General features: G+C 36.4%; 1 protein-coding gene across 15 annotated transcripts in view; it reads right to left on the bottom strand.

Annotated features, from left to right (window-relative positions):
• The window catches only part of LOC131549370 (band 4.1-like protein 1), a 303,307-nt gene extending 282,834 nt beyond the window's left edge, over positions 1 to 20,473 (bottom strand). For 14 of the 15 annotated variants that reach the window (XM_058791485.1, XM_058791490.1, XM_058791497.1 and 11 more), the window contains exon 1: positions 20,130 to 20,473. The gene's annotated coding sequence lies outside the window, so the exon portion shown is untranslated. Of the gene's footprint in view, positions 1 to 14,359; positions 14,434 to 20,129 lie in introns of those variants that run through there. The other variant, XM_058791486.1, reaches the window with a different exon arrangement.
• Positions 20,474 to 20,697: the final 224 nt, after the last annotated feature.

Below are 20,697 nucleotides of genomic sequence, written 5' to 3'. Positions count from 1 at the left end.
GATATACAGTATCTCACAGAAGTGAGTACACCCCTCACATTTTTGTAGATATTTTATTATATCTTTTCATGTGACAACACTGAAGAAATGACACTTTGCTACAATGTAAAGTAGTGAGTGTACAGCTTGTATAACAGTGTAAATTCGCTGTCCCCTCAAAATAACACAACACACAGCCATTAATGTCTAAACCACTGGCCACAAAAGTGAGTACACCCCTAAGTGAAAATGTCCAAATTGGGCTCAAAGTGTCAATATTTTGTGTGGCCACCATTATTTTCCAGCACTGCCTTAATCCTCTTGGGCATGGAGTTCACAGGTTGCCACTGGAGTCCTCTTCCACTTCTCCATGATGACATCACGGAGCTGGTGGATGTTAGAGACCTTGCGCTCCTCCACCTTCCGTTTGAAGATGCCCCACAGATGCTCAATAGGGTTTAGGTCTGGAGACATGCTTGGCCAGTCCATCACCTTTACCCTTAGCTTCTTTAGCAAGGCAGTGGTCGTCTTAGAGGTGTGTTTAATTTTTTAATTTATTCAGACTAGTTAAATTAATTTTGGGCTACCGAAATCTGAAGTTTGCTTGTCTGAAGGGCTACCAGGGATAATGAAATTTTGTGAGCCCTGGTTCCGGAGGCAGGCACAATTTTTGTCAATTTAATTGTAGATTAAATACTCATCTGTGATGTATCCCAACTTTAAAGCAAAATGAACAAATTATATCAATCCACAATCTGACTTGTGATGCAGCCTGGAATTAAATCGCACCATGTTGGCTTGGCCAGAGGAGAACTGGCACCCCAACTAAGCCTGGTTTTTAAAAAGTGTTTTTATTTTATTTTATTTTTTTCATTTTTGTCACCGATGGAGTTTGGGTTGCTTGCCACTGTCACGTCTAGCTTGCTTAGTTGCTCAATTAATATTCAGCAATATTACTGATTATTACTTATTACTGTACTGACACTACTGAATGAGAATTGAACTGAACTGCATGATGACCCCTACAGGGCTGCTTCAGTAATAAATATTAATAAAAATATTAAAAAGTAATAAAATATTTTTTGCTGAGTTCATATTATTTAATAATTGTATATATATATATATATATATATATATAAACATTTACTAGCCAATGTAAACTCTAATGTGGTCTATTTATACTGAATATTGGTCACCAGTTTGCATTTTAAAATGGCTTCAAACAGCTCTTCCAACCCAAAAATCTAAAAGTCTAAACATAGGCATGCAACTAAATTACTCTGCAGTGGTATGATATAGGATTTTAAACAAACTCCAGAGATAGTGCCCTGTGAATTATATGCATGCTAAAAGAGAGATGTCATATATGCTGTCACCAGATTACAGTATGCTGTGAATTTTCAATTAAAAATGATGAAAAACACCAGCAGGGGTTGCTTACTGCAGCGATATGTGCTTTCCAGCAGAAGAGAGAATGCAGCCCCACAAGGCATCTTTGCATGCTGAGGAGCATGTGTGAGAACACGTGTCTGCTTTCACATGCTTGTGTTTGTGTGACCGGTAGTGATGTTACAGCATTGAGTGAAGAGGTGTTTTATTTATTTATTTTGTTCTCTGAGCAAACAGGCAGATTTCTCTGCTGACAGAAGGTTTGGTTAAACAGTGTGGAACAATAACAACCATCACTCTGTCATTTAAGTGAATTGTCAGAGCATACTGCTGGCATGTACTAAAAACTACTTTACATGTCATTTATTTTTTCACCCAAAAAGCATTTGACTGTGCAGAAATCCACAGTACAATAATAAGTACAATTTTTATTTATAAACCTGAATTCCCCACTTGATTGTGCAGGAATCTACAAGAGGGCCATGGCTAATACAGTTAGGTTCATGGTTATAAACTATAAAGAAGAGTTCCTCACTGATCAACACATGCCACTATATCCTTATTTATAGCAGTAAAGCCTGGCCTGGGGAAATCATGCTGTGTGAATCCTGGTTAAAAAGAACATGGACTGCTATCCCTAGTGAAAAATAAATATACTAAAATGTATTATAAATGCATTTATTTCACAAGTATACAACATACATTTACATGTTTATGTATTTAATAAAAATATCCTGCAAGCGTACTTTTAGTATACTGAACTGGTATACTTAAGATCTTGGAACAACAAATTTTGTAAATAATGCACTTTAATTGTGCAGAAGTAGTGCTGAAGTCCAACTAAAGATAAACTTAAGTATATTTGATTGTGCTAAAGTGGAACTATTGCAAGTATACTTTAGGTACGCTTTAAATATCTTGCATTTAAAGACCGATATTAATCAAAGATAAAAAAAATTTAAATTGATTTCTATTAGGGCTGTCGTGATGAAGGAATTTCCCTGGTAATTTTGAGTGGCTCAATTGCGCGATATGCAGTATTATCGCCATATATATAACGGGACGCATTTTTAACATATACAGTATATAGTTTACCTTATGGCACGAGTCTCTGTATCTGTAAAGCGATAAAACAAGCATCTTCCATCCAAAGACTTGTGTTTCCTTTCAGGGCAAAGCAAAAAACATTGTTGAACAACAATATAAAATGTAGGAAACCATTAAATGGTTATTCTACAATTGTACTACAAATTACACTACAATTGGAAAATACTATAAACTGTTCGGCGTGATGACGTTTAATGTCTCCGACAGTGCCTGTTGTCCCATTTAGCAACTTGTTAGCAACCATCATTTTTAAGAAATGTAACAGTTTAAAAAAAATCACGAGTGGTGTGTAACTGGTGTGTTTTATGCCATAGAATAAAACGTGAAATTATTTTGAGCTTGTGTGAATCACAGACCTTATTTTAGGGGATTTAATCAAACTCCCAAAAAACCCATTGACTCTGGGACGATGGAACCAGAAGTACTAAAATGCTAACTCGCTTCCGGGTTTTTGCCTACAAAGTGATTTCATAGTTACACCACTCTATAGCGTTGAATGAGGAAGTGAAATAAACAGAGAATGTCAAAATAACGTTCCACAAAACATAACATAAACCGGACAATAAGATTTTTGGGCTATTGTTAGCCTATATGTATAACAATTGGTTCCAATCTTCGAATCTGACTGGACAAGAGACTTTCTGGTGATATTTCACCTGCGTGTTCTAGGCGGGCTGTCAGTCAGTGCAATTGCATTGTTAAGCAACAAGGTGGTGGCAAGGGACTGTCTTTGAGTGAGTCTTTAAACTTTTAATTTAACTACATGTTCAAATATTGCAGGGCAGTTGTGGCCTAATGGTTAGAGAGTTGGACTTGTAACCGAAAGGTTGCAGGTTTGAGTCTCAGGTCGTGCAGGATTGTTGCTGTGGCAAATGAACATGCACAAAGTGTAAAATGAGAAGGCATAACCATTGACACGTCTGTGTGTGGTGGTTCTTGATGCCTTGACCCCAGCCTCAGTCCATTCCTTGTGAAGTTCACCCAAATTCTTGAATCGATTTTGCTTGACAATCCTCATAAGGCTTTGGTTCTCCAACCCATTCTCACACCCAACTCGTCACATATTGAAGCTTGGTCAGGACCACTTGGCGTCGCTTTTTGATGCTCAAGGTACCCCTTAGCGTCATTTTTCGACTTGCAGGGTCCTCCGTTGCTTTAAATAGGAAACCCCTAGCGTCAATATGCCGATGCCATACTGGGAATTTTATCATCATAATTAAATTATATATTGGGTAATAACATTGCCATAACATTGATTTTTCAATGTAAACAGCCACAACAGTTTTATTTATATTACATAATTTACACATTTATGAGCACATAACCCAACCCTGGCCCTAAACCTACCATTTGTCAATAAACACAAGATATAACAGGCAGCTACAACTACCATCATAATTTATTCAGAAAATAGTAATATTCCAAGTCTTCCGAGGCAAAACATTTGATTTGTGAAAGGAATAGACGCGATCGCCGTCTCTGTCCGCCGTTAAGCTCATCCTGTATGCTGCAGTCTGTGCGCGAATTCAAAAAATGCCGCCAGATGAAATGCTATTGGCTCTTGTGTGTCTCGTGACCGATTGCGTTATGCTGTTCTGACAGACTATTGGTTCTTGTGTGTCTCGTGACTAATGCTGCGGGACTGGAGTATGCTTTTGAATGAGGTGTACATTAACAGAGTGGGGTCATTTTAAGCGATTAAAACCTTATGTTTTGCTCTCTTCTTCTCATAAAGACTTTGTATGGCTTCAGAAGACTTGGAATGCAACACGACTTGTTTGTAATGCTTTTATACTGCTTGTTTATGGTCAGTTTTTGCAATAAATACCTGTGACTGCACTTATATTTTCCTGTTATGTGTTTTATATTGTTCAGAAGTGGGTAGGTTTAGGGTAGGGGTGGGGTTAGGTTGCTCCAATAAAAGTATACATTTATATAAAATTATTTCTATTTTTTACAAATGCGTGCAAACCATTAAAGACAAACAACTGAAAACAACGGAGGAGAACGTGTTGTTATTTTCCATAAGCGTCTTGACCTGAAAGAACAGTATGACCATAAAGCAAGCAATTGAAAGCAATGAAGTTCCTATTTTGTCATATACTGATGCCTAGGGGCACTTTTGGTGTCTTCATAGTGACGCGAAAGGCATTTGACCATGCTTCAGTTTTTGACGCCTTAGGAGTGAGAATGGGTTGGGTTCTCTCGGTTGGTTGTGCATCTTTTTCTTCCGCACTTTTTCCTTCCACTCAACTTTCTGTTAACATGCTTGGATACAGCACTCTGTGAACAGCCAGCTTCTTTGGCAATGAATGTTTGTGGCTTACCCTCCTTGTGAAGGGTGTCAATGATTGTCTTCTGGACAACTGTCAGATCAACAGTCTTCCCCATGATTGTGTAGCCTAGTGAACAAAACTGAGAGACCATTTTGAAGGCTCAGGAAACCTTTGCAGGTGTTTTGAGTTCATTAGCTGGTTGGCATGTCACCGTATTCTAATTTGTTGAGATAGTGAATCGGTGGGTTTTTGTTAAATGTGAACCAAAATCATCACAATTAAAAGAACCAAAGACTTAAACTACTTCAGTCTGTGTGCACTGAATTTATTAAATACACGAGTTTCACAATTTGAGTTGAATTACTGAAATAAATGAACTTTTCCACAACGTTCTAATTTATTGAGATGCACCTGTATTACAATGCTTTATAAATACCCTTAATTCATTAAATATAGTCTTTATTATAAAACATTATTTACTTTATTACACATCCTAAAATACTCTGATATATGTGGACAGAAACATAATTACAATTTCATTGGCAGCATACTACACCCAAAGGAAATATGACCATATTAGCCATATTAGCCCGGTTCTGTCAACACTGCACTGGCTCCCCCCCCCCCATCAAGCATCGGATAGATTTTAAAATCTTGTTAATTACTTATAAAGCCCTGAACGGTTTAGCTCCTCAGTACTTGAGCGAGCTCTTATCGCATTATAGTCCTCCACGTCCGCTGCGTTCTCAAAACTCTGGCCGTTTGATAATACCTAGAATATCAAAATCGACTGCGGGCGGCAGATCCTATTCCTATTTAGCACCCAAACTCTGGAACAGTCTACCTAACACTGTTCGGGAGGCAGACACACTCTGTCAGTTTAAATCTAGATTAAAGACCCATCTCCTTAGCCTGGCTTACACATAACGACACACGCTTCTATTATTCAAATCCGTTAAAGGATTGTTAGGCTGCATTAATTAGATCAACCGAACCGGAACACTCCCCATAACACACGATGTACTCGTTACATCGTAAGTTGAATGGCATCTACGCTAATATTTGTCTGTTTCTTTCCTAGTCTGTTTCTCAGTCCGTATCCGATCAGATGGTGGATCAGGATGTCTACAGCCCTGATCGTCAGCGGAGACCAGGACACCCAGATGACCCCCAGAGATATATCCCTAGATATATCAACCAAAAATAACAAAATAACTAAAATATAATAAAATACCTAACTACATAATACTACTATTGTTAGAAATTGCAACAAAATTAAAATAGAAATATAAACTTTTGAACTGCGGGTTTCGTCTGGTCAGAGGAGAACTGGCCCCGACTGAGCCTGGTTTCTCCCAAGGTTTTTCTCCATTCTGTCACAGAGGAGTTTTGGTTCCTTGCCGCTGTCGCCTCTGGCTTGCTCAGTTGGGGACACTTAATTTCTAGCGATTATCGTCGATTTGATTGCACAGATACTATTTAAACTAAACTGAGCTAGACAATGACATCTCTGAATTCAATAATGAAATGCCTTTAACTGAAAATTGAGTGTTTAATCTTATCATTATACATTACTGACACTCTGTCCTCCAATTTGATACTGTTAAGTGCTTTGACACAATCTGTATTGTAAAAGCGCTATATAAATAAAGGTGACTTGACTTGACCCAAAGAGAAACCAGTCTGACTTGTTTGGATCCAAGAGACCTAGGGAGTAGACTTGTTTTTCTCAAAATAGTGCTCATAGTTGATTATATCCAATCAAATTGGCCTCTTCTCAGTTGTGGAGCACAGACTTTATTAAAGAATTTGCTGATTTTTTTTATCAGAGTTAGTGCTCTGGCTGCAGATAAAGTCTTAATTGTTGGTGATTTTAATATCCACGTTGATAATGAAAAAGATGCATTAGGATCAGCATTCATAGAACAGTCTAACACTTGATGGCTGTCCTGTCAATTCTTTGTCATCAGTCAGGAACTTAGGTGTGCTATTTGATTGCAATCTCTCCTTTGACAGCCACGTTTCTAGCATTTGTAAAACTGCATTTTTTTCATCTTAAAAATATATCTAAATTGAGACCTATGCTCTCAATGAGTGCGTTTACATGGACCCTCTTAATGCGATTATAATGAGATTTTGGCGATATTGCGATTATGCTTTACCTCATGTAAACGCAATACTTCGATCTAAATAATGCGATTAAGCTCATAATTGCAGCAAGCATAATCGTATTAACATAGGTGGCGTACGCCGATTTTAATCGGAATATACAGGCATGTAAACACCTTAATCGCAGTATTGCTGCTCTGACCAAAGTGCGCATGCGCTTGTGACATATATGGTAACACTTTACAATAACAGTACATGAATTATCATGTACTAATACCTTAATTAATAATTACTTGACTATGAACTAATGAAGAGTTAAGACATGTATTAATCAAGAACTAATGAAGAACTAACTTAACTACGACATGAGTCATATGAATTACCTCATGAATAACACCACCTTAATTACATGTTAGTTCCTGCATGTTAGTTAATGTATTAATTAACACTTTGGGGTAAACTAAATCAAACATGCTCTAGAAGAAAGATTCATGAAAATGGCACACTGCAAAATTGTTTATAAATTTTCCACCTGCAGTTATGTCACAAACATCAGTGAATGACAGTGGATTTCTTGCAATATTTACGTTTAACCTAACTCATCCAACGCACAATGATGCATTCATAATTAAAAACAACTTCATCTCATCCTGTTTTGAGTGATTCCACTGCTGCCCTCCTACAATAATGTATTCATTAAGCAGATGCGATTTTCCAAATTAAAATCAGTGTTAGCATAGAGATGATGGTTATGTTATGGATTGGTTTACTGTCTTTATATCATAATAATGCACTGAAATCAGACATTTGTCTTTGTGTTCTTCCTCTTCTTTTGTGCCACTATTGCCCCTTCAAAATGTTAACCTTCCTCCTACCGTTCAGTTCCTTCTCCATCCAAATGCAGCCACATGACCTCTGCTCTTCCACTTTTTTACAAACCACCAAAAAACACCAAATATCTGATTTAGATGAGCTGAATATGTATAAAACATGTGTAATTGATAACTTTTTAAAGATGTGCCCTCCAAGACAAGTCATGACATGATACATTGACAACTCATGAATTCGTTATAAGTAATTAATGATGAGTTAATGATATTGTGCCCCCCCAAGTAAAGTCATGACATTATGATACATTAACAAGTCATGAATTAATGTTAAGTTAATGATGAGTTAATGATATTGTGCCCCCCCAAGTAAAGTCATGACATTATGATACATTAACAAGGCATGAATTAATGTTAAGTTAATGATGAGTTAGTAATATTGTTTTTATTTCATTAAGATATTCTTATCAATGCATTTTTATCATTTATCAATAAGTGATTTAGACTTTTAGACCTCTTAACCTACCTCCAAACCTAAACATTTTATAAACATGCAAGAAAATAACCATTTTAGTAACAATATAGCATTAAAAGTTTTTATAATCGCTAATCCCACTCCTACATCTACACCTAAACATAGCTATTTCTGTACAGTAGAAGAAAAACATGACAGACAGATAAATGCAATTACAATCATTTATTTACAATAGTCTAACCTTGAGGTCATAAACGCATGAATTAGCATTTCTGCATTTGACGTTGAGAGCATAGGTCGCAATTTAGTTTTGAGATGGAAAAACGCAGTTTTACAGATGCTAGAAACATGGCTTTCAAATGAAAGATTGATATCTTCATTTGAGCAGAATTTATGTTGTTAATCGCTGAAAATATTATCCAGATTATTTTCCTGATCCTCTCCCTCTCAGTGAACTCGTGAAGGCGTGCGCGTGCTGCTGCTAGCATCATTCAAATTACACACCTCACCAGAAACACGGCATGTCGCGATCTGTGACGAATGCAGGCGAGAGCCAATGAGCGTTCGATTATCCTGCCGTAAAACCTGTCGTTTGAAGCTGCAACATTTGAATTTGTAACAAACCCGTCAGTCAGCGCGGGCTTTGCTGTTTACGGTCGCTGGACTCGCTGCTCGGGATGGAGATGAAGATCGTCGAATAAAGGCTTGGATTTGGGTCTGTTCCTCGCAGTCGTATGGATTCTGAAGATCTGGATTACAGCGCATGAATAAAATTGTTTCATTTCGTAATTATGTTGCGGTTTTGGTGTTTTTTTTTATAGTTCTATTGTCAGTCACAGCATGTCGGAGATTACGCCTTTTGTGGCCCATGGCAAACAAAGTAAACATTTCATGACAAGTAAAGGTTAAACCATTTAAAATGTTATTTATTTTAAGGTTTAAAGTTAAGTCTTGTTTAACTTGTAGTCCTATTATTGGAAACGAGCCGGCAGCAGAAATCACACAATAAAACGAAATGTTATCATTTCAATATTACTAACTCATCATTAACTTAACATTAATTCATGCCTTGTTAATGTATCATAATGTCATGACTTTACTTGGGGGGGCACAATATCATTAACTCATCATTAACTTAACATTAATTCATGACTTGTTAATGTATCATAATGTCATGACTTTACTTGGGGGGGCACAATATCATTAACTCATCATTAATTACTTATAACTTAACATGAATTCATGAGTTGTCAATGTATCATGTCATGACTTGTCTTGGAGGGCACATCTTTAAAAGTTATCAATTACACATGTTTTATACATATTCAGCTCATCTAAATCAGATATTTGGTGTTTTTTGGTGGTTTGTAAAAAAGTGGAAGAGCAGAGGTCATGTGGCTGCATTTGGATGGAGAAGGAACTGAACGGTAGGAGGAAGGTTAACATTTTGAAGGGGCAATAGTGGCCCAAAAGAAGAGCAAGAACACAAGACAAACGTCTGATTTCAGTGCATTATTATGATATAAAGACAGTAAACCAATCCATAACATAACCATCATCTCTATGCTAACACTGATTTTAATTTGGAAAATCGCATCTGCTTAATGAATACGTTATTGTAGGAGGGCAGCAGTGGAATCACTCAAAACAGGATGAGATGAAGTTGTTTTTAATTAATGCATCATTGTGCGTTGGATGAGTTAGGTTAAACGTAAATATTGCAAGAAATCCACTGTCATTCACTGATGTTTGTGACATAGCTGCAGGTGGAAAATTTATAAACAATTTTGCAGTGTGCCATTTTCATGAATCTTTTTTCTAGAGCATGTTTGATTTAGTTTACCCCAAAGTGTTAATTAATACATTAACTAACATGCAGGAACTAACATGTAATTAAGGTGGTGTTATTCATGAGGTAATTCATATGACTCATGTAGTAGTTAAGTTAGTTCTTCATTAGTTCTTGATTAATACATGTCTTAACTCTTCATTAGTTCATAGTCAAGTAATTATTAATTAAGGTATTAGTACATGATAATTCATGTACTGTTATTGTAAAGTGTTACCACATATATGAATAACGTGACACGCACCTGTAATAATACGGAGATTAGAAACGATGGAGGGGAAGAAAGCATCGCATTCTGAGGAAAACACAACAAGCTGCCAGCAGTCTCTGTTCCTTACCCTCATCTAGAAAGGGCGAGCAGAACGCGACGGCAGCGCACGCAAACAAATTCCATCACATTTCTATGGCGCCGAAAAAGCGTGGAATACAGCCATACAAAATCATTATGCATTAGACGTAAATAAATTAAAACAGCGACCAGTAACACTGCTCTTTCTGAGTCCATCATTTGTGCTGTCCAGTGGGGTATGTGAATAATGGCAGTAAAAAAAAAAAAAACACAATTCTTAGCGAATAATAAGAATAATGGAAATTGCATGTAAACGGGAGTAAGAGCTTTGCTCTTGACATGTAAACATCAAAATGCGATTAAGTCCTTACTCTGATTATTGGAAATAATCGCAATATTCGTGCGCATGTTACATGTCAAGAGCAAAGCTCTTACTCCCGTTTACATGCAATTTCCATTATTATTCCGAATGTGATGGAATTTGTTTGCGTGCGCTGCCGTCGCGTTCTGCTCGCCCTTTCTACATGAGGGTAAGGAACAGAGACTGCTGGCAGCTTGTTATGTTTTCCTCAGAATGCGATGCTTTCTTCCCCTCCATCGTTTCTAATCTCCGTATTATTACAGGTGCGTGTCACGTTATTCATATATGTCACAAGCGCATGCGCACTTTGGTCAGAGCGGCAATACTGCGATTAAGGTGTTTACATGCCTGTATATTCCGATTAAAATCGGCGTACGCCACCTATGTTAATACGATTATGCTTGCTGCGATTATGAGCTTAATCGCATTATTTAGATCGAAGTATTGCGTTTACATGAGGTAAAGCATAATCGCAATATCGCCAAAATCTCATTATAATCGCATTAAGAGGGTCCATGTAAACGCACTCAATGTCAAATGCAGAAATGTTAATTCACGCGTTTATGCCCTCAAGGTTAGATTATTGTAATGCTTTATTGGGTGGTTGTTCTGCACACTTAATAAACAAACTACAGATGGTTCAAAATGCAGCAGCTAGAGTTCTTACTAGGACCAGGAAGTATGACCACATTAGCCCGGTTCTGTCAACACTGCACTGGCTCCCTTTTAAACATTGTATAGACTTTAAAATCTTGTTTATTACTTATAAAGCTCTGAATGGTTTAGCTCCTCAGTACTTGAACGAGCTCTTATCACATTATAGTCCTCCACGTCTGCTGCATTCTCAGAACTCTGGCCATTTGATAATACCTAGAATATCAAAATCATCTGTGGGCGGCAGATCCTTTTCCTATTTAGCGCCCAAACTCTGGAACAATCTACCTAACACTGTTCGGGAGGCAGACACACTCTGTCAGTTTAAATCTAGATTAAAGACCCATCTCTTTAACCTGGCGTACACATAACACACTAATACTCTTCTAATATTCAAATCCGTTAAAGGATTGTTAAGTTGTTAAGCTGCATTAATTAGGTCAACTGGAACCGGGAACACTCAATCACTCAACCACACACAATGTACTTGTTACATCGTAAGAAGAATGGCATCTACGCTAAAATTAATCTGTTTCTTTCATATTCCAAGGTCACCGTAATGAGGAACCGTAATCCAGATCAGATGGTGGATCAGCACCTAGAGACGACCTCTACAGCCCTAATTAAATTAATGAAATTTTATGCACCTGACTGAATAGTTGAAATACAACAGTGTAGTATATTATGACATCACTCAAGATAAACGAATGCATAGCCTATTTGAGAAATACGTATGCATATTTCTCTTGTTTTGTTTTTGTCCTGATAATTATATTATTGTTATTACTATTATATTTTAATAATAATAATACCTTTGCTTATTTTTTACATTTGCTAAAGTAAAAGTTAGCAATGATTGTTCACAATTTTGTTGTTGTCTGACAACTTTCCTAGATCTAAACTAGTTTAGATTGTTTTGATCTATTATTGTTTTAATTCACAATGCAACAACCTTATCACTTAAAGGGGACATGCCCATTTTCCACAAGTTGGTATGATTCTTTAGAGTCTTCATGAGAAGTCTATAACATACTTTGGTTAAAAAATTCTCAATGGTAGTGTAAAACAACACTCAATAACAGCTCTGTTCACAGTGACCCGTTTTGGTGCAAGTCACTTTAAATGACAATGAACTAATGCTCAGCCCACCTCTCTCTTCCGGCGATTTGCAAAGATTCATTAAAAAAAAAAATGTATACTCACTTCTTCTGGAGGTGAAGTTGGATCACGAACAGTTGGTACCGATCCATCCTTCAGTAACAACTTTTTAGCAAAACCTGCTTTGTACTGACCCTCGTTTACAAAGCAGTCTGGTGTAAAATTATTCGTGCAAACATAAATGCATTTAGGTGCACTTTGCCCAGAATCTGTGAACGGCTTGCTCTATGAAAGTGCTTATGATTTGTGGGGATTTAAAAAAAGCGGATTTCTATCATTATAGGGTGGTTGTGTACACACATTGCCAAGACATATTTAAGTTCAAACACCAAATAAAAGTGAATTTTGCATCTGATGTCCCCTTTAAAAATAGTAATACCACACCTGTTCAACAGGCTGCACAGTTTGAGGTACCAATTTGCATAGCACAAAAAAAATCTGAGAAGACATCTCAGATCTCAGGAAAAATCCGAATAAGTATGAACGATACTAATAGTAAAAGAAGAATATGTAATTCACTTACATAATGATAGATTCAGTACATTCACAGCACCAGTGCATTTAGAAACACCTCTGGAACATGTTAAAAAAAAAAACTGACCCACTAAGCATACTCAATCGGCAACATTCAGGTGCTCATAGTCAAAGAGCTTGGTATCAAACACATTTGAGTTGCAAATGTTTGCTCCATCTATCAGTCACACATACAGATTCTCACTACTTCTCTTTATATACAAGCATATGGGGTGATTTTTCACTTAGGGGCACTTTTAACTAGTTGAAGTTTTGAAATCTTCTTTATATTTCATTTATCACATGTTCTAAAATAAAAATCTGCTCATGGACTTCTGTATGAGGAATAACATGTGATAAAAATAAATGACTAAAAAAATAAAAATGTTCACATTTTAGAGAAAAGGATGGAAGCCTTCCCAACAAAATTAACCAATATTTTAAAATAAAATAAAAGTAAGTGAAGATGTAAAAATCTTAAAATTAATTTTAAGGAACAAAATAATTTAGTGTAGTAGTTGTGAAGATAGTCATTTTATAGCTTTGTGTTATCACTGTATGGCAACAACAGCTGACTCATTTGCTCTTTTTATGAGGCAAAGTGTAAAATTAAACCTAACTGGGGTTGCCATTAATTCTTCTGATCTATGAAATAGCAACCTCTGAGCAAAACGCTTCCTAGGAAGATGTCTTCATTTTTAAAGCAGCAGTATACATATTTAAATCCACCTTAAATCCACTGAGTTGCCAAGTACTCAATCCTTGAAAATAATCTTGCTTCTGATTTCTGCCTTTAAGATTGGCTAAATAACACCTGAAACAATATATGTTGTTAACAGAAAGCACATAAAACACTTAACAATACTTTTAACAATAAGCTCTCATATTCATATAAAGTAGCAATTTTAGATACATAATGAAGCTGCAGTAATACATCTGCCATTACCAAACTAAATCAACTTCCATCAACCATAAAGCACAGACAAAATATATATTTAAAGTAGGGGTGTGCAATATATATCGTCTGCGATAATATCGTAATTGTTGTTTTAACGATGTGCAATTTGACATTATCTAGTATTTTGCAAAAGCCAAACAAAACACCCCTACAGAGAGCACGCATTCATTACGTGAAGTATAGACTAGAGCGCGTGCGCATTTACAGTGTGTTTTTTCACTGCATGATTCAGTCTATTAAAATGCATTAAGAATGATCACAAAATTCAAGATATGAGGGCAGAAAATGTGTGTGTATATATCATATAGGTACAATCACACGAAGAGTGTCGTTTTTTGTTCACAAATAAGCATGATTGTGATATTGATTTTATACAACAGTTCAATAAACAATAAGTTAATATTAAGAGACTTACGTTTTAGACACCATATTGCCTGTTTTTGCTCCATTTCGCCAACAAAAAATAATTCCAAACAGCTACAGCACTGTTTTTTGCGTCTCTGAGCAACATGATGATGTTTAGTTCCTGAATGAATCAACCGTTTAAATGATTCGGTTCAGTCGCAATGACTCACTTGCTAGCAGTGACTTGCTGCCACCTACTGGCGATTTTTAATTTCACATTCAAAGTATCTGTTCATTTTAAAATAATTTCAAATATCAGTATTTAATGTTTTATGTTTAAAATATCAAAACATTATGCATTTGTAACAGCAGGTTAAAGCACTCCATGTCCCTCTGAGCTGCATTAAACAGTGTGTAAATACATCTAAATGCCATTCAGATGCAACTTCTGCAAAGATTAATTTTGTTGATACTGGTTTCTTTTGATTAGTAACAGTAATAAATGTCTTATTATTCTAACTGACTGATTAAATGTAACAATTTGACTCAAAAGATGCATACTTTTAGAGAAAAAAAATGGCTTTGTTAAAGGTAAAATTGCCCATAAAAGGTAAAAATCTATTTAAACTTATATGAAAATATTAATTTCTATCACTGATGTAAACTGACCACACAGAATATGAAGAATATCAAAAACTGAAGCTGTCCACGGTAGTCAGATATCAGCACAATAACACACTCAGCAAAATATCGTCTAATTATCGTTATCAAAAAAATCTCAAAAAATATTGAGATATCATTTTTTTTCAATATCGCACAACCCTAATTTAAAGTCTATGTCATCAGTGTTTCTCTGCATTATTCATGAGAAGGAACTATTTAGTCCAATCACATGTGCTGTATTATGCATAAGTATTACAACATTACATGTATATGTATCTGTTGAACCCTCGTTGTTGCTCAGAGACATAGGGTCAAAGGTGCATTTCTTTAGTGCGGTATGTTTGTGTAATCAGAGCTACCAACACGTATAAAAAAATATTTGTAAGTTAAATGCTTCTTACAAATATTTTTTCATACGTGTTGGTAGCTCTTGTAACAACATGACAAACTGAAAAACATTAAACATGAAAACTAGTTGTGCATTTCCTGATAAATACTAGTTCTCACAAAGTAGCAAAAATCACAGCTGCAATGCCACAGTCACTGAGAATGCATCTTGTTTTCTGTCATCGGCTGCACACAAAAATCAACACATGTACAATGTAACACATGTACGGTGGCTATACGCAAGAATGACAAGACCACTAAAAATTCAATACGCAAATGCATGTACTGTAAGAAAGTAGAAAAATCACAATTCAGTATGCAATTATTACAATGAGGTATCAATACAGTACAACCTTGCAGACACTACAACTAATGATCAGGCAAACAGGTTTCAACACTTTTGTCAAATATTATATCCAAACTAGGTAATAAAAAAACAACAACTTTGAAGTTGGCTTGAGAAAGTCTGACTAGAATGTTTGAAGTACAAGCTTTAAGTTTGAAGGTTTTCAGTTTGAAGTATTGAAGTTGCAATGCCATTGCTGGGGTATTTGGGATGGTTGCTATGCAGTTAGTAAGGTGTTCTTGGTGGTTGTTAGTAGGGATATGTGCCATGTCTAATTTAATTCATGTTTAAATGAATGAAACCGACTAGTCGGATTAGTCTAACAAACCACTAAAACAGCCTGAATAAATGATCTGTTTAAAATAGCTTTACATAATCTATGAATAAAACATGCCACTGAAAAACAGATCATATATATGCAATGTGCTTGCCTTGCATTATGATGACTGTACATTAAACCTATCATTCACAATTTTAACCAAAATAAACATATATTAAAAATAAACTGAATCAATTGGCACTACAGTATAAATTAATACAAATTCAATATTAAAAGCAGAATTTTTCAAACTAAAGTTAATTGAGATCAACATATGTCAAGCTACTGTTTTTCATTACCACGTGTTCCTTGTGTATGAAAATGTACATGACGGGTGGCAAAATTGCAAGATTGCTTTACTTAAGCAAGCTACATTATTTAAGAGTATTCTGTTCATTAGGACTTTGATGATTTGTTGTTGTCAAGTAAGATTTGAATATATTCTGTAAAAGTATAAAAAATTATAATGTGCAAAACATGAATATAATCACAAATATATTCAGTGTCAAGTACCAGCAGCATCATTTAGCAGTATTGTTTAGTTCACTAGTCTCGGATATCCCTATTGCTAGAGTGTTCTGGGTGGTTGCTACTGTAGGTTGATCTTGGATGGTTGCTAGTGTGTTGCTATGCAGCTTGCTATGGATAGAAGCCTCATTTGGACACTCAGTCTATGTAAGTATATTGGATTTTCGCAGCATTTTTGGGGAGTTTTAATTGTCCATTTTAAGAAAATCTGATTAGTTAAATTAAAAAATATAGATATAATAAGATAAATAAAAACAGATAGCACACTAATGCCACAAAACACACAGCATGATTTTCAAAGTTGTCGGATTGCTGCTCTTCTCACACTACATGACTGTCTGGGGGTACCATCTAGTGCTGTTGTGTGCAAATTACACAACGTATCGGCAACAGGGGGTGACACCTTACACAACTTTTCAATAGGAAGAATCGCCAAAACTCAGGAGTTCTCATGCAAGACTGGATTTCTTCCTGAAAGAAACTGATACAAGTTGTGTGTATGCTGGTTTGCAGCAAAAAAGAAAAAAAAAAGATTACAAAGGAGGGATGGTTGCTCGCAGAAACCATGCATGCTGATGTTTTGTTGCAGATCTATGACTCCACCCCCTAAACTTTCCCTTGCCCTGTATCGTGCTGTAGGTCATTACCAATGTCATTTTCAGTCAAAATACATTTCACACTGCAGGACTCAGTGCTTCTCTCAGATTGCATGTTTGATAACATACTACGTGACTGTCATACACATGAACCAGTACCAACTTGCCTCCAATTTTGGGAATTTGTTTTGATTTTCTCAAAACTGTCTGCGATTGAAAATCGGGGCTAAAATCATGTAGTGCATACCTGGCATAAGTCAGAACAGTCTGAAGGTCTGAGCCGAGTTTGATGGTTGTAGCTTTAAAGCTCTATAAGGACAGTCAGACATTTTAGCCTTATAATCAGGGTTTGAATTTAACTTTTTCACTCACCAACTAATTTGGCTACTACATTTTTAAGTTACCGGCCATTCATAACTTCTACTAGCCAAAAAATAAATAAATGAATAAATAAACCAACAACTTGCGTCTGTCCACACTGGATGTGACATTAACGGGGTATTAACCTTGCCATAAACATATATGGCAATAAACAGAATCCAAATATGCTATCCATTGTGAGAAGAAGAAAAAACAACAGGCATTGTCATGTCGCAACAACTGCAGTGTAATTAGTGCTGGCATCCTTGGTATGATAGAATTTTTTGCTGTTACATTAAACTAGGGACCAGAAGACCAGAGGTTATACCTTCTTAACACAGAATGTGTTTACAGTCTTTGATGACAGAACTCACTGTCTACCTCCCCTTGTTGTAATCCACATTTGTGTGTTTTGTAAGAACTAAATAAACCAACATTTATTAACTCTCTAAATAAGAACAATACACTTCAGAGGCTCAAATGCTTTCAAGTTGAACTTGTTTTTCAGTCTTGTGGCAGAGGTCTGTAGGAACGCCTGACTGAACTTGCAACTCCCCGGGGTGTTTTCTTAACTGTTTGGGAGGGAGATGTCACATGCAATGTTGGCATAAACACTCAAATATGTGTGCATGTATCTTTGTAACATTGTGAGCTTGTAAATCTGCTAGATACACTGCACTGTTAGAAGTCACAGCCACATAAGGCCAGAAAACACAAACGTCAACTATGCAAATTTTCCAAGTGGAATATAAAAACCTAATGGGCTGACAGACACACTGAGATAGCAGATAGCAAAATTATCAATCCAAAGATAGCATAAGAGCCTGCATGACTTTCAAAAGTTGTGATACTCATAAACAAATGGCCAGACATAATTTATTTTCAATGAGCGACAGAGACGGTTGGTCTGAGTAGAGCTCAACTTTATGCAAATGAGCAGTGACAAGCAATAGAACGACAGTGTTACACCACCTGATATTGTTGAATACTTCAACCTGATTTTAACATTTCAATGCAGTGGAGCAATTTTGACAGTGGGACAGCCCTGAATTTGTTGCAGCTTTGATTTAAACTGCTGGTTTTGTCTGGCCAGAGGAGAACGGAACACTATTTCAACACACCATTTCCCTGTTTAATACGGTAAAGCTGCTTTGACATTGTAAAAGGTGCTATGTAAACAATAGTGACTTGACTTGACTTGACTAGAAATGGCCAACTCCCTGGCCAGTGCACTAACTACTTAAATAGGGAGTTGTTTAAGGAACATCCTAGAACTCTAGACTTGTGCATGTGAGTAATTATCTTAATTCAGTCTCAACAATCTTCAAAGATGCTGCTAGCTGGATCAACCTGAATGCAAAATAGCATTAAAGACCAGTATAGTCTGATTCTGCATGACTTTTATCGGTCTGTTCTTTTTAATGAATCATCCATATCTTGCACATAGTGTGCTTGACATAAATGTCATCACCAGCAGGGGCTACAAGAATAGTTTACCCCTTGCGCAGCCCAAAATGTCTAGCTTCATAAACACATTTAGAGTGCTGTCTACACATTTGTTGAACTGACTGCAGTAATTGGTGATTGCACCACCAGGTGGCAATTAGTCTGAGCTGTTACTAAATTAACCTGACTCCATTACTTAACTGTAAATTGCATGCAGCATAAAACATGCCAAATAAATATGCAGATGATCTGCTGCAGCAACCCCTAACAGGACCTTCCAAAAGTGAGACTGCAAATGATTACTTAATCCATATTGTTACGTCTACAACGTAATGCATTATAATTGAAATTGAACCAATACCTGTTACTTTTCTTAATGCTGCCATGCTGTGACAAGTCATTGGACTAATGTTTTGAATCGTTTGAAGTGTTTTCGGTTCTGTGTGAATGTCGCACCGCCTTTAGAGACTGCTAACGGCAGTAAATGCAAGCACAAATGAACCAGAATTCCTAAATTATGCACACACAGAAAAATGAAAAATAAAATAGCAAAGAATGCGTATTATGCCTCAAAGATTAAACGTTCTTAAAGGCTAGAATACCAGACAAATATTTCACTGTGCATAACGCCAAATAACAGGCTACTTATATGAGACATTCATTCAAACAAATTACATTAGAAGCCGATACTCTTTCTATTGATTTTGATCTGTAATAGTCGATTTAATAGAACAATCGATCTACAGCATATGAAAACATGACATAACTGCGATCTCTTTCATGCATCAGTCAGTGGATGCCCTGACAATGTCTGCGTACTTTCATGACGTGATTGTCATTGAATATACACAGCTATTGCTTCAGTATCAATTGTCTTTTTCTCAGTTTCTCACCCACATACATTACATTTACGATGCATTCAGCTATTATGTCCATTGATCAAAAGGCTGTAGCCTATTGGTTTTAGGCTTGCATGAATTTTTTTTCTTTTTTGTAATGCGTTCGCGCACTAAAGCTGAAACAACGAATCGTACTGTAGTAGCCTATACAGCAGTGTTGCGCATGACATAACCTTTCTAGATCTAATGTTTCTTCTCCACAGCAAAACAGTACTAATCCTAATTTTCAAATGCACCGGCGTTTCGATTAATTGTACATTAAATTACAACATGTTGACACGCAGCCTGTCACTCACCTGTGCTATCAAGCGGTCGTCCAGGTGGATCATGGAGATTTCAGAGTAAAGAAGTGCAAGCAGTAGAGGCGATTCGGTCCCGCCCAGATCCCTTCGACTGTTTCTCGGTAAGGCACCAACCAAATGCTACAGTGACTCAGAGCAACAGAGCACGGTTAAACGGGGGGACGTCACAAGCAGGGTTATAGAGAGTCGGAGAGGTGTTCAATGGTTACCCTGGGGAAATAAGTTTAATTACTGAATGATTTTAGCGAATGCGAATGATTTTATTTTTTTTTTTAGTAATTTGTGTCAATAATTTTATGGGCACTATCAGTTGAAACCAAATGTGCTTCTTAGCACAGTTAGCTAACATGAACATTAAAAGATGTTCAATGATATGTAACCTTATTTTATAATAATGGGAGGGGTGCCTTTTTCCGCTTGAGCACCTGTTCCCCAAAATTTCTATGCAAAAAAACCAACCAACCCAAAAAAAAAAACAGCTTTACCCACCCAAATATAAATATAAATCATTGTTTATTAGACAGAAAAATTGAAAGGAGGGTAAATGGAGAGCATTCTGTCA

The sequence above is a fragment of the Onychostoma macrolepis genome, chromosome 11, assembly GCF_012432095.1.
Source record: "Onychostoma macrolepis isolate SWU-2019 chromosome 11, ASM1243209v1, whole genome shotgun sequence".
Lineage (NCBI taxonomy): Eukaryota > Metazoa > Chordata > Actinopteri > Cypriniformes > Cyprinidae > Onychostoma > Onychostoma macrolepis.
Note: the sequence above shows the minus strand (reverse complement) of the source record. Positions and strands in the feature narration are given on the sequence as shown.